This window comes from Columba livia, chromosome 18 (genome assembly GCF_036013475.1).
Source record: "Columba livia isolate bColLiv1 breed racing homer chromosome 18, bColLiv1.pat.W.v2, whole genome shotgun sequence".
NCBI classification, from domain to species: domain Eukaryota; kingdom Metazoa; phylum Chordata; class Aves; order Columbiformes; family Columbidae; genus Columba; species Columba livia.
The window spans coordinates 13,404,966-13,419,438 of record NC_088619.1 but is presented as its reverse complement, the minus strand read 5'-3'; the positions used below and the strand labels follow the sequence as shown (position 1 = coordinate 13,419,438).

At 59.7% G+C, this 14,473-nt stretch overlaps 1 protein-coding gene across 14 annotated transcripts in view; it reads right to left on the bottom strand.

The window, feature by feature from the left end:
- The window catches only part of RBFOX3 (RNA binding fox-1 homolog 3), a 130,828-nt gene that overhangs the window by 93,369 nt on the left and 22,986 nt on the right, over window positions 1–14,473 (bottom strand). For 4 of the 14 annotated variants that reach the window (XM_065034246.1, XM_065034228.1, XM_065034236.1 and 1 more), the window contains exon 1: window positions 5,884–6,118. The exons of 5 other annotated variants lie outside the window; for them this stretch is intronic. The gene's annotated coding sequence lies outside the window, so the exon portion shown is untranslated. Of the gene's footprint in view, window positions 1–4,579; window positions 4,598–5,258; window positions 5,281–5,883; window positions 6,119–14,473 lie in introns of those variants that run through there. 5 more of the 14 variants (XM_065034234.1, XM_065034238.1, XM_065034244.1 and 2 more) reach the window with 3 other exon arrangements.

Genomic DNA, 14,473 nt, shown 5'->3' with positions numbered 1-14,473 from the left:
AGCGCCAGCCAGGCGAGGCGCATCGCTGGTGTCTGCAGAGGCAGCTCAGCTCGGGAAGCACCAGCGTCTCCTTCCCACACTGACGGGGACCCAAATCCACCCTCCCAATGTTTCCCGCTGGGGTGGTTGTTTAGCAGGGAAAGGCAGAGCTGCACGAAGCCAAACAGCTCAAGCACAGGAGCTGAAAATGCCTTTTCCAGGGTCGGCAAGGGACAAGGCTCCCGACCCACAGCTCTGCAAGCGCACGGCCAGGATCACGGGGGGAGCAGGGCTGCTCCAAATGTAGATGTTTTAATTCTCAATGCTAGCAGCTGCACTTAAGGCAAGAGAGGCAGGGAAGCCATGCACAGGAGTAACCATGGCAACTTCACGGAAGTTAAATAAAAACTTCTTTAAAAAAAGATAACGAGGTCCCTGAATCATGCTTTATCAGCTATGTTGCTATAAAGATCGAGATGCAGCCAGCTCAGGATTCCTAATTACTGCTGCAATATACTGTAGATAGCTTTATTTAAAAAAATCTGGCTGTGCGTGTAATGATTTAGGTCCCTCTCCACACCAGGATTTGCATAGCCCAGGAAGCACCTTCTCAGCCAGACCCGCCTGCAGAGCCCCCGTGCAACCTGCCCGCGGCTCGAGGCTCCCACCGGTGCCACCGCGCCGTGCCAGGACCCCGGCAACATGGTGTGCCAGGACCCTGCCACCACGCTGTGCCAGGACCCCAGCACCATGGCGTGCCATGACCCTGCCACCACGCCATGCCGGAGCCGGCGGAGCACAGGGGAGCGTCCCAAGCTGCCCGGTGGCTCCGGGCAGGCGCAGCAGCGACGCGCCAGGTGCAGGTACCGGGCTGCCCGCAGAGCGCCCGGCGCGGGGGGCGATCTCCAGCAGCAGCACCACGTACGCGCGGCACTGAGCCCCGTGTGGCAGCGCCACAGCCACCGCCCACACCCGCCAGAGAGCAGCTCGAGCTGTGGCACCCCAACCGGGGTCACCAGCCGAGAGCAGTGACCGCCCCCGGCGCCGCCAGCAGCTCACAGCAGCTCCATACCTGCTACAGCGCCACGGCAGAAATTCCATCGCTGCCCAGAGCCCAAAGCACACGTTGTGCAAGATCTCTAGTCCCCTCTCCCTACAAACGGCCCTCAGACGAGCTTCAGGCAGCCCCGGCACCCGGTCCCTGCACAGAAAGGGGTGCCGGTGGGATGGGGAGCAGTGCTGGAAATAGACTGCTCAGCCTGTTCCGCTGCTCAGCGCGGTGCTTCTTACAGAACTTGCTCAAAAACTGCTTATGGAGAGTTTGCTTAGCATAAGTAACTACGTTTGCTTAGGCCGTAAGCTGTGAACTTGGGAACTTTCTGCCCGGTTACGCAAAGAAGGGCCAGAAGGGACCTCTTGATACCAGCAGGCGCTGCATCCCTGGAGATAAGCACAAGAACATTGGGGGCATAACTGTCTAGGAACAAGTCCTATACTCAAAAGTGGATTTATCCAGCAGAGGAAGCATCATCTGCAGCCCAGAAACTGAGGAACCGGTTATCAAGTCAGGATTTCACCGGCAGGTCCCAGATTCTCACGTCTGCGTTTCAGCCAGAGCTCAATGAAATCCAGAAAACTCTCCTTTCTCCTCTGGCACCCTGCTCCACAATTCATTGCTTATCGATCCCACAAGAGGAGAATATTCCCTCCCAGCTGCGGAGCAGGTGAGCCCGTTGTCAGCATCTGTTTTATCACTCCCATCAATTCCAGTTGCAATGACTTCCCCGGGTTCAGTAGCCCCAGTTTCTCGAAGCACTGGCCGGGCACGTTCCCCGAGATGATTTTAGCAGGTTACGGAGCTCACGCCATTGCCTGGATCCCCAGTTTCAAGTGATCCCAAATCCATCCGACTGCCCAAGGGGAATGTTGGCCGGTCCTACTCAAACCCAGCAGGTCCAGCTCCTCTTCTACTTTTAAAGGCCATTTCCAGGCGCCCCGTGGCAGAGCCGGGGGGGCACCCGCAGATCCCGCTCTGTCACCGAGGGGACCAGGACACCCCGGCGAGGGGCCGGGACCGAGGCTGCCCAAAAACCTGGGACAGGCAGGAGGGCTGGCGGGAGAACCCGCAGCGGGAGGGAGGACACGGCCACACGGGATAATGAACGCAAAAAGGGACCCCGCACCCGTGTGCTGATTTCTACCCATTAGAAATTCAATCTGTCTAGTCTGGAAGGCACAACGATGCCTGGAGCACCCGAGTGCGAGCTGAGCAAAGAGCGCTAGCGTTAGATTGGTTTATTAAAAATAAAGTTTAAAAAAAAAAAATCTCAATAACTAATGAAATAACAGAGAAGAAAATTGTGCTTCCTTGTCTGCTATCTCAGCCTGTCAGTTAATTTGCAAGAACGCGCATATCCCAAAATACCTCAAACGGTTTCAGCAGAAAGCCCTGGAACAGCACGACAGCCCCTGCCCGCCCGGGAAAGCTCAGAGAGGAAAAACCTGCTGCGGGCGGGCAGAGCATCCCGGCCCGCCAGGGTGCAGGGGCGTCGGGCTGGGGCACGGCACCGGCGCTCCCGAGGCCCCGCGGCAGCGACCCCCCGGCGGGGCCGGAGCCGATCGCCACAGCGGCCGGGGCAGGACGGGGCTGGACGGGGCAGGACGGGGCTGCGGGGGCTGCAGGGTCACCGGGGCCCCGAGCGGAGCCGTGGGAGGCCTGTCAGCTCACACGCTTGAAAATCTGTCTCCTTTCCACTTCATTGTATTCATCACCGACAAGCAAAAGGCGTTCAGACTCATTTGAAAGCAAACTGCTCTGCAGGTCACCTTTCACACCCAGCTGAGACACTGACTCACTCCAACGCCTCGCGAAAGGCACCTCGGTCTCCTGCACTTTCTTACTCCAGATGTGCAAAAAGGAGAGATGTTGCCAGGCAGCCCTGCCAGCTGTGCCGGGTGATGCCCGAGGAGCTACGGCTCCAGCACCGCGTCCCGGCTGCGCCGCGTCCCGCTCGACCCCCTCCGCCGGGCTCCAGCTCAACCCCCCCACCAACCCCACGGTTCTTTGAAAAGAGCAAATCATTCATAAGAACTAATTATTCAGCATACTCTCACTCCATAAGGCCATAAATTAAAAGAGAACTCAAAGAAATTAAGGAACTTCCCTCACGGCTTTTATTATCTCAATAACCTTCATTTATCTACTGTCACCTGATCCATTCGAAAAATTGTGACGACAAACTAATTTAGTAAATGCACACACTTAAAAACCTTTATTTTTACATCGAATGGGCAAATATGGCCCATGCTGGACAAGCTGCTTGAGACGCGAGTCTGATGGGGACACTTGAGTGCCCCCCGAGCGCTCCAGTCCTGCTCCTGACCCCCCCGCGGCTGGGGAGACCCGGGGCCCTCTCAGGCATCGCGGTAAATGAGCCAAACGGCCCCACCAGGGTGGGAAAGGAGAACCGTGCTGTGCAGCACCGGGAGACAAACAGCAGCACGGACAGACAGACGGCTCCATCCCTGCCCGGCCATCCCACTGCCCGGGACACCAACACGGCAATTGAGGACGACGAGCTGTAGCGATGGGAGATGGAGCAAGGAGTACAACTGGGAAAGAGGCCCTTTCTTTTGAAAGGACAGGAAAACAGCAGCCCCGTCACAGGGAGGCGGTGTGAGCGGGGAACACACGGGGTTCGCACCACTGGCCAGGTTTGGGAAAGGAAAGCTGGAGGAGCAGGTTTTCCAAAGGCAACGTCACACAGAGCAAGGGTCAGCATGCTAAAACACACCCGAGAGCCCCCAGCCTTCCCAGGAGCAGCGGGAGGGGACGGGACGGGCACCACGGGGCACCCAGGAGACACCGGCGTGCTGCTCCGCCAGCGCGGCTGCGCAGAGCGGCTCCGCAGACACGTCTGGCGGCGACGGCTCCTTCTGCACCGCCCGCTCTGCAACGTCTGGCCCCGATTCCAGCCCCATCCCAGGCCGCTCTGCCCCTTCGGGCACCGGCGTTGGGCTCACGGCCGCAGCGGCGCCCAGCCAGCTGGCCCAGAGGCTCCGGACCACCCATCTTCCATGCTCCAAAACCAGCCCCTTAGCTCGCTACACAGAATTGACGCCCCCGTGAGAGGATCCCACAGCCGTGCCCCAAAAGCAACCGCCTGAAGCCTGGCAAGGGTTTACCTAATGCCGCAGCAGCGTCTGTGTGCTCTTGTGCCAAAGCTTTCTGTGGTGCTGAACAAGCCCACAGATCATTTCAAAGGAGAGAGGGGAAAAACCAATCTCCTGTATTTTCTGTGACGCACCGTGCAGCACCAGGAACACGTTCCCAGGGACCGGCCAGCCCCGGGTAGCCCTGCCAGCCCCAACCCGCTGCAACCATCCCTCCACGAAAATCATCAACTCCAGGCTCCTTCGTCATCTATTATCCAGAAAAATAGCCTTAATTTCTTGCTTTGTGAGTCTTTATCACGCCTGAACCATTTTAGACTGAAACCAGGAAGCTTTCTGGGGACCAGAACGCACAGCAAGGCCTCCAGCCGGGCTGCAGCCTTTGGTACCGCTGGAGTGCAAATAACACCGGGGCAGAGGAACTCACCCGCGAAGCGCTGCCAGATGAACCGCGAGCCATGGACATCCAGGACAGCGCCCGGCAGAATTAGCAGAGAAAAACAGCATGGTGTTCCCCGACCTCGCAGCCTCTGCAGCACATCACGACCTGCGGCCCCCCCAGCTGCACCCCCGGGACAGAACCCCGGCGGCAGGAGCCGCCCTGCCAGGGCCAGGCTTCCGCGGAGGCAGCGGGCGAGTTCCAAACCCGCACAAAAGGCAACCAAAAATAGTCAGTGTTGTTAATGTCACGCTCACTGGAGTGCGAAGCCGAGAAATCCCTGCTTCCCCGCTCCCCCCGCCCCGCCTGCACACACAAGCGCTACAGAACCGTCCCCAGGGCTCCCCGGCTGCTCCAGCCACAGGGACAGGTCCGTGTCCCCGGCTCCTGCCAGCCCGCTGCCTGCACCCATCCCAGCGCCCATCCCAGCGCTCGGGCTGCAGGGCCCCCCACAGCCCCGCACCACATTTGTTTACTTCAGCCCGCTCCTGTAAGCCTTTGGAGGCGATGCTGGGCACGGTGCAGCCTCCGGGCACACGCACCAACAATATACATATACATACATTAATACATAGGAGATTGGAGAGCAGCGCTGTGCATTTCTACCCGCAACGCAAATCAACCAGACGGCTCCGAAAGGCCTTTTCCCTCCCTCCCCTTAACGCACCGGCACAGCGAGCTCCTCCTGCGACGGAATTCCTGGAGACAGGAGAGGAAAAACCCAGCGAGAGCTGCGCCAGCTCCCCCCGCTCTGCCCAGCCCGCAGCTTCCCCGCTCCCCGAGGCGGCCGGTGGGAGCATCTCCTCCCGCACCCGTTAACCCAGGCTCCACCTCGACAACTTTTCCTTACAATTTACTGTCACCTGGAGGGTGTGATTCTAATTAGCGTCATGTTCCTGTTAACAACAGCACCTAATTAAGACATCTGTTAAGAACCTCTAATGCGAACTTAATGACAAGTTGGGCCAGAATCCTTCCGAAGGCAAATCAAACGCTGCCGCCTCCAGCTTGAAGAGACGTTGTTACCGGGCAGGTTACACCACCGGACCCGAGCTCAGGCTCCGAATCCGGCACCGCCCGCCGCGGCCAAACTTCGGTCCGAACGGCTGCCCCCCCGCCCCGACACGCGGCCTCCCCCGGGATGCGCTCCGGCCGCGCCGCCCCGGGGCTCCCGGTAAACCCCCCGGGGCCGCCCCGGCGGAACTCCGCCGCTCCCCGCGCCGAGATCCCGGGAACGATCAGGGCGAGCCGCCCCCGCCCCGCCCCGCTCCCCGGTGCCGCCGGTCACTCACGGGCTCAGCGGTCCCCGGCGCGGCGGTGCAGGCGCAGGGCGGCCGCGGGTCCCCGCCCGCCGAGCGGCATCTCCCGAGCAGCGGCGACCGGGGCGGCCCGGCGGCAGCGGGCCGGGCTCACCGCGCCGGGCTCACCGGGCTGCGCGCGCCTGGCCAGGCAGCCTCGCACGCGGCTGCGCCGCCGCCCCCGGTGCCGCCGAGCGCCGCGGGGGGGCACGTGCGGCCGCCCCGGCCCCGCCCCCGCCCGGGATCCCGCCCCCTCCGCCGTGGGGCCCGGAGGGGACACCCGAGCGTGCGGGGGGGGTGGTCGGGGCGCCCCCGGCCGGGTCCCATCTCCCGCCCCCGGACCCGCTTCCCCCGCAGCGCGGGGCTCGGGGCGCCGGCGGGGCGGCTCCTGCCCGCAGTGCGCTCGGCAGCCCCTGCCCGCAGCGTGCTCGGCGGGGCTCGGCACACGCCGCCGCCTCAGATCCCGGAAAAGAGCCGGGTTTTTCCTCTCTGTGTCTCCCCCAGAAATAAACATATCAGAGCCACGAGGAGTTGAGACCCGCAGTGAGGCCGTGTCCGCTACTGCCTGCGAGTGGGCAGGAGCTGCCCCACGGGGCTGCTGCCACACACCAGCACAGCCCGCGCTCACACCAGCGCTGCATGGCCAAGGGCTGGCTGCGATGGCCAGGGACTGGCTGTGATGGCCAAGGGCTGGCTTCCATGGCCAAGAGCTGGCTGCGATGGCCAAGGGACTGGCTGTGATGGCCATGGGCTGGCTGCGATGGCCAGGGACCGGCTGCGATGGCCAGGGACCCACTGCAGCCACCTGGCAGGCCGGCAACAAGGAAGGAGGTTCCGTTCCTCATTGCAAACACTGGGAAAATGGAGGCAGCGCAGGAAACCCTCGGGATGGAGGCTTGCAGCGTACCCCGGGTTCACTAAAGCTCTGTGCATGTCTCGGCGCCTTACCCTTCCTTCTCTGTGTAAGGAATCTAATGTAAGGAGCTCTGGGCAGTGATCCTGACACTCCCGGCTGGAAGCAATAGTGTTCCTCGAGTGTTGTGCACATGCAGACCTGTGGTGTTCCCAGCTCTCCCTCATTCCATGCTGTTCACCTCCCCGGGGGGGGAAGCCGCTGACCGCGGTGCAGACCCGCATGACCGTATTTTGCCAACCCCCGGCTGTCGGAGGTCCCGTTGTTCCGCCCGTTCCCCCGGCTCGCTGGCAGGAGGTGCCGCCTCCACAACAGCCACCAGCGGCGGCCGCCCCCGGGGGTAACACGGCCCAGCGGCAGCAAACTGCTCCTTGCAGACCCGCCAGAGTTTGTGGATGGGGCTGAGTAACTTCTTCTGGCTTGAATGATCTATTTTTGGTTGCCAATAGTTAAGACTGTAGTGAACCCCCCTAAGTTATATTTCCTGAGAAATATCTGGAACACCTGCAGTCTGTTCAAGCCATCATTTACAGCCTATGAATGCAGCACAGGGTCCGTCCACGAGACGTTATCAGTATCGTGCAGATTGCACGCACGGCCCCCTCAAAACAGGCACCACTACCCCACCTCCTCTCCTAACGCAGTTTTACTTTCCTCCCAAGGGCTTTGAGGAACACTCTAGAGAAAATCATCAGGGTTATAGAAAGCAACGATGTGAATGAGGACAATAAAATGCACCAAATGCACCTCATCCATCTCCACATCCATTTTGTATGATAACCGGGTGTATTTTTAGCCCTCGGGACGCAGCGAGCGCCCGGCTGCCCTGTCAGCGCAGCCCTTGTTCTCACGACCTGCCAGACAAAGGCAGCGCGCAGCCAGGAGAGCTCCTCGCTGTGCCCGCCGTGCTGTTTTCTCACGGTTCATTGAGGCTGAAGGAGCTTTAGGCAGCAGATTTGGAGAAGGAGGAACTGGGAACGCGGGAGAGCGCAGCTCGGCAGAATTTTTCTCTGCATTTCAAGCCTCCGAGTCGGGTCCCTGTTGACATCCGTTCCTAGAAATGCAAACCGGTCCCCGCTCCGGAGGTGCAGCCGTGCAAACGGGGAGGCGTGCGTGGCGAGCAGCCGCGGGATGGATTGCTAGGCAACCCCGCGCCGCCCAGCGGGACACAGCCCGGCCAGGGCCACCGACCATCCGCACCGGGGCTGCCAGCGGGGAAATGCCGGCAGCGGAGAGGAACCGGCCGGGGAAACCGCCCGTGGTCTGCGGGAGCACAAGCGGCTGAACCGGCCATGAGAGAGGAGGAGGAAGAGGAGGAGGAGCAGGGGGGGTGACGGCACAGAACAGCGAGGGTGGGGGAGAGCAGCAGTTAGAAAACCACAGGTCACCAAAGCCCTGCCTTTTGGCAAGGCTCTTACGTGAACCAGAAGGAACAAGTATTAATCTGGAAAAAAATATTAGTTTTTCTTTTTTTCTTTGCTTATTTCACAGCCTATTTGCCATTTAGGGCCTTTGTTTGGAGACAGAGTGGTTAAATTACTCCTGTTTTGTTTCTATCCTTAATGATGACGAGATTTTCCTTCTCCTAACCCTGGCTGGAGTGAAGGGATGAGCAGACCTGTTGCAGGTCTTGGGTCTTTCCTGAACACGATACAGCAAACCCCACAGCCCGGGATCCCCTCAGGCCCCAGGGCTGAAATTCTCCTCCTCGCTGCTCTCCCTGCACGACCCCAGCCCGGACGGCGCTGAGTCGCGGACCGGCAGCCGTCACCCGACAGGAACAGGTGCCACTCGGTGTCAGAAGAGCCGAGACAAGGCGGCGGCTGCTCCTCCACAGCCGCACCAGCTCTCGGGGACCCTCGAGGTGCCCAGACGGGGTCCAGCCCCTCCTGGGGACTCTGCCCACGTGTTCGGCCACAGGCTCAGCCCCAGCACCGCTTCCCGTACCCGTGCCGGTGCCGCGGCAGCGCGGAGCGCCCTGCGCGCCGGGACACGGGGCCGGCGGGAGCGCTCCCCGAGAGCCGCCGGAACAGCGGGTACCAGCCCTGGCTGTGATGCAGACAGCGGGATGATGTGGCAGGACCCAGATTTTTTCTTTTTGGCAGGTGTCAGATGCCCTGACCCAAAAAAGCTGAAGCGGAACATGCACCGCTGAGGAGGAGCTGCCTGCTCAGGAGCGCGCTCAGCCTGCAAAGCGCTCTGCAGCGCTGGGGACGGAGAAGAGAGCGCCGTGCTAATGTGCTCTGAAACAATGCTTTTTAAAATATGATTTACGATAGATTTCATAGCTAAATTATGCAACATAATGAGCAAATCTAAAATGTAATTGTCACTGCACATTAACAGCAAAATCCAGAACCTCTATTATACTAACAAACTTATTAAATCAGTGAACATTGCATTGCATCAGTCAATTACTAAAACAATGCCAAGATCAGTGGAACAATCTGATATCCATTACGGGGGGAGCGAGGCCGTGCAGGCAGGGCTGCCCCAGCATGGCCTGTTTCAAGCTCCACATGTACTTACATCCTGGGTGTGATGGGGGGTTCGCAGCCACTTCCCGTTCCAGGAGAGCAAAGAGCCTGGAGCCATCTCAGTGCTGGGAGCATCCCGGCCCCCTGCGGGGATCCCCCGGTGCCATTCGCGGTGCCTGGCGCCAGAAAACACCGTGCAAAGAGCGAGGGACACGGGGCCGCGGGCGCTGCCGGGCTGCTGGGTGCCCGCTACGGCCTTACGAGCCTTGTTAAACACGGGATAGGGTGAGCGGGAGGACCCTGCAAAGTTGTCCATGCAAACATGTACAGCGGAGTGCGCCTCGCGCCTTGGTGAAGTGACCTGACACTGCACTAATTATGCAAATTAATCATCAGTATATCACGTAGTTGTTCATTTGCTCATTTGGCACTGCAGCCGGACAGGAGGACTGGGAGAGAAGAGCTGCTCTGTTTCGGCTGGGAAGAAACGTTTGGTAACGTGTTGCACGACCCAACCTCCCCACGTTCTTTTTGAGATTAAATTCTGAATAGATTTGCTGGTATCGTACCGCTCGTAGCTCTCGGTACATCATGGCAGGTAATGAACCATGCCAGGGACACATTCATGACCCGCTATCAGCCCCTTCTAGCAGGAAGGGATTTGTTTTTTCTCCCATCTGCCCTCTGAGATTATGAAAGTTAAAAAAACAAACCAAACACCAAAAAAAAAATCATCAGCAGCAAATATTTCTACTGAAAGTCCAAGTACTTTTGTGGTTTCCATCCCTTTGCCCCCGCAATGTGGTTCCCAAGTGGCCACAGAAAAGGCCCTGGACAAATCACCATAACCCCACTGATTGCAGGAGCCGCAAACAGGAGCCGCCGGCCCCTTCGCGCCCAGCGCGGCACGTCGGGATCGCAGAGACAACTCTATCGGGGAACACGAGCTAATTAAATTTACTGGGATCACTGAAGAGGAAAGTATTTAATATTCTGCGTGGAATTTAATATCTGAAAGCATGAATGGCCTCGTTTCATCAGAGATCGGTTCTTCCCAGCAGCTGACGTGTCACCGCAGCCTCTCCCGGGGGCGAAGCCGCGCTGGTCCCAGCCGCCCCGCGTGTCCCCAGCAGCTGCGCTGGCTGCAGCAGGAACGGTGCCGGCAAAGCCCCCACGGCCCCACCAGCCCCCTGCGGGGACCACGGGTCTCCTGCCTCTGGCTCCCCGGTTCCTTCTCCTCTTTCTGCCCTGACAACGCCTCTTTCACACACACAGAAGTGATTATAAGTAGCAATAATTTTGCTTCTGTATTTATGTCACCAACACCTTCAGCTAATTCCTGTAACTGCCAGCATGGAAGCACTAATACCTCTGCAAAAGACAAAGCAATTATTTCTAAACATAGCTCACTTTCCTTGCATTGTCACCAGCCACATCACCAAAACCCTGCTCCATTGTCAGCGTCCTTCTCATCCTTCTCTAACTAGCAGGGGGTGGGAAGAGAAAAAACCACATCCAGTGGCATCGAGCAGGGAAACAAAGAGCACGTGTACCCCCACCTGCCCCAGCCTGCAGCACCCCGGCCCAAAACGGGGCAAAGTCAGCGTGGGGAGTGACACGAGTCCTGCCCGCAGCTGGCGCACAGCCAGGGACAGCCCGGGACAGGACGGGGACATCGCCCTGACGGGCTGAGATGCTCCGGTGCCTCATTTGGGTGGGTTGCCCTTGGCCTCGCAGCACCCACCTCTGCAGCAAACACAGTCTGGGTGACGGGGACCCAGCTGGGGACAGCAGCCCCTTGGGGACGTGCCCGTTTTCAGAGGCGGGAGGAGGGAAAGGCTGAGCGCGGAAGACGGGAGCTGCTGCTCCTGCCGGCCCCAGCGCATCAGCTCCTGTTCAGCTGCTCAGACCCCCTTGCCCCTGCCCGGGCGACGGGAACATGTCACCGCACCCAGGCACATTGGCCGAGCTCTCCGCGCCGGGCTGGATGGAGACGCGCTGTCTGCCGCGGGACCCTCTGCAGCACCAGCCCCATTATCCTATGGGTCTGCTGCAAGAAATTAAAATGAGCCATAAAATGACAAGTGAAACAAGGAATGTAAAGAGTGCGGAGAATGTAAATCGTGTTGTTAGCGCATGGACAGCACTTGCAAAGTGCCTGTTCCCCAAGGAGGGGGAGCTCCTGGGCTGGCTCTTCAGCATGGGGATCCTGGGGGTCCCCAGCCTGGGGGCGTTCCCCTGCCCCCTCTCCTGGGTGCCCACCCTATTGAACAAGCCGTGGTACCCGCAGCCCTGCACATCCCTCCAGGTTTGCAGGAAGCCCCCAGACACATGGGCCAACCCTGCCCCACCAGCCCCCCCTCCAGACCAACACAGGGCAGGAGCAGCGGCCGCAGCATTAACGAGCGGCCGCAGGCTCCCCACCAAGGGCTGGAGGGAGCCGGTACCTGGAGGCAGCAGCACACCTGGGTGACCTACATATTCAGCACTGATGGAATATTTAACAGGCTCTTCCGTGGATTGTGCATGAAGAACCTCTGGGCTCTTGCAGGCAGTGGAAGGTGCATAACGAAGCCTCCGTCCCCAGAGACAGGTCCTGCTGCCCAGCCCCGGCTTTTGGAGAGGCTGAAGGGAACAGGCAGAGGCTGAGCAGGGAGACACCGGAGCAGTGGCTGCACCCTGCACTTGGCTGGGTGCTCATCAGCATCCACATCATAGTCACACATGGTTTGTGTTGAAGGACCTTCCCAGCCCCCCAGTTCCCCTGCCATGACAGGGACATCTTCAGCAGCTCAGGTTGCTCAGAGCCCCGTCCTGCCTGGCCTGGGGTGTCTCAGGGATGGTTCATCCACCACCTCTCTGGGTACCTGGGCCAGTGTAACAGATTTCTTCCCCAATGGCTCCATGGGAAGCGCTGGGGATGCTCCTGAGCACCATGGCCAGGTCCCGGGCGATGAAGCTGATGGCCAAGAGCTGCAGCGGGTGCTGAGGGTCCCACGGAGCCGTATGGGCCTCCCAGCCCGTCCCCACCGCCCGGCTCGGGGAGCAGCCTCCCGGGGAGGGGACCCCACCGAGGGACACACGGGGACAAGGGGGAGAGGCCAGCTTCTCAGCAACTGCCCTTAAAATACTGTCATAACATTTCATATCCAACCTACAGTAGCACCGCCAGTAATTAACAGCTAAGTTTTAATTAAACATTGATTAGCAACTAATTAGTCTAATGATTAGTCACCTGAAGGAGACAAAGCAAAATACTGGAGCTGCCAAGATAGGAGCAGGAGAAGGCAAATGATGAAAGATGAGAGGCAGCTTGAATTCCTCTCTGCTTCCCTCTGGGCCAAACGTTTTCCCTTCTTTTGGTCCTTTACAAATGAGGCTTGCGATGTGAATTTTCCTAATTGTGACAAGTCAAATAGAGTCTCAAGTGAGTGATGTGGAGGAGACTGATTTTTGTCACATTTCCCATTAGATCCCAGCCCGCGAATGCAGCTGAAGAGCCTTCCCCCCCGGAGGAGACTCAGGCTCTGCCACCGTAACAAAGAGGGGGGGTCTTTGGCATCTCTGCTCCCGCAGCACCCCAATGAGAAAACACCCCTTCTGGTGGTGAAAGCACTTCCAGCCCACGGCACACACGGCTGCCCCAGCGCAACAAAACCCCAGAGGCTGGGGGTGCGCTCGGGGGACAGGCACGGAGCACCCTGGGATGTGCGGTGAGAGGGACACACGTCATTCAGGAGCCACCTCTCTGTCCCCAAGCAGCAAGTGACCTGAGGGACCCGAGCAGGAACCCCTGAGCCCCAGGGGCATCTGGGACCCGCAGCGGGGGACAGAAGGGTTAAACGCCGTCCCCTCATCCCCTGCCTCCCTGCAGCCACTTGCAGAGCTGCAGGTGTATCGATCGCTTCACATCTCATCAGACTCGGATCGGTACTGATCAATGGGGTGAGGTCAGGGAGAGGCGGCTGAGCGGATACCGATACCGCCCCCCTCCCGCCGGGAATGGCGTCCGCTGGGATGCCCCCCCAGCATCCAACCCTGAGCCTCCCGGGGCCCTTTGCAAAGGGGCTTCTCCATCCCCCGGCAGAGCAGAGCGGAGCAGAGGCAGTGGCCGGCAGCAGCGGGCAGGGCCTGGCAGCCGCCTGCTCCCGGGGCATGGGGCTGTGCTGCGGGCACCGGCCACCCTGCGGACCGGGACAGCTGGGAACACCGGCCACAGCCGGGAGAGGAGCGGCCGTGTGGGAAGAGCCCCAGGCACCCGCACACCCCCCGGCCTCCCCGTGCTGCCCACGCTCGCCCAGATCACACGCGTGAGCTCCATCCAGCTAAAGGCAGGAGAGCTGTTCCCAGCGGGGGGACGGCGGCCCCAGCTGCGGCTGTTTCATGCTTCTCTCCAAAGCAATCTGCTACTTAGGCGCCTCTGTTCTTCCCTCTTACGCAACTGCACAAAACGTAGAGGGAAAAAAAAATCCCCTAGATGCTAATTTATCCGAGGAGCTTGAGCAGGTTTGCACAAAGCAGCAGCTCCAGCAAAGGAAATAAAAGGGAACAGCCATGTCTCAAATCCTGCTGCAGAAACCTGCCCCCTCCCTGCCCCGCTCCCCACGGGGACGCTGCCCCCTCCTTGCCCCTGGCCCAGCACTCTCCATGCAAGGCTCCGGCTCTGCTCACCCACTGGGAGAGGCAAACCGGGGCTGCAGGTGCAGTGGGTCATGCATTGCACCAGCCCCATGGCTTTGGGTGCTCCCACGGTGACAATGCCCAGGGAAGCGCAGGGGACACCCCAGCAGCCGGCCCTGCCCTGACCTCGGCACCTTGGCACTCGGGAGCTCGCCCGTGGACGATCTTGGGCTCCGCTGCCCCGGGCACACGGCAGACGCCAGGGAGCTGGGGGCAGCCGCTCCATCCTCCCCACATCTCCCTTCCCGGTCCTGGGGACCTTTGGCAGTTGTAGGTTCAGCGATGCAAAACGTAGTTTAATAGCAGCCCAGGCTGGTGGGATTGATTTCTTGTTTTGTTTTAAGTGCAGCTAATCTAATAGTTAATTTATTTAAATTGATAGGGCAGAGAGAAATTACATTTCTATCTTCTCCAAATAGATTGTACTGTCTGGTGACCCAGGCGAGCTGAAGAGCCGGGCTAAGGCCCCAACACGCCTTCCAACAGCTGCCTTCATCAGCCTGGAATATTTTTC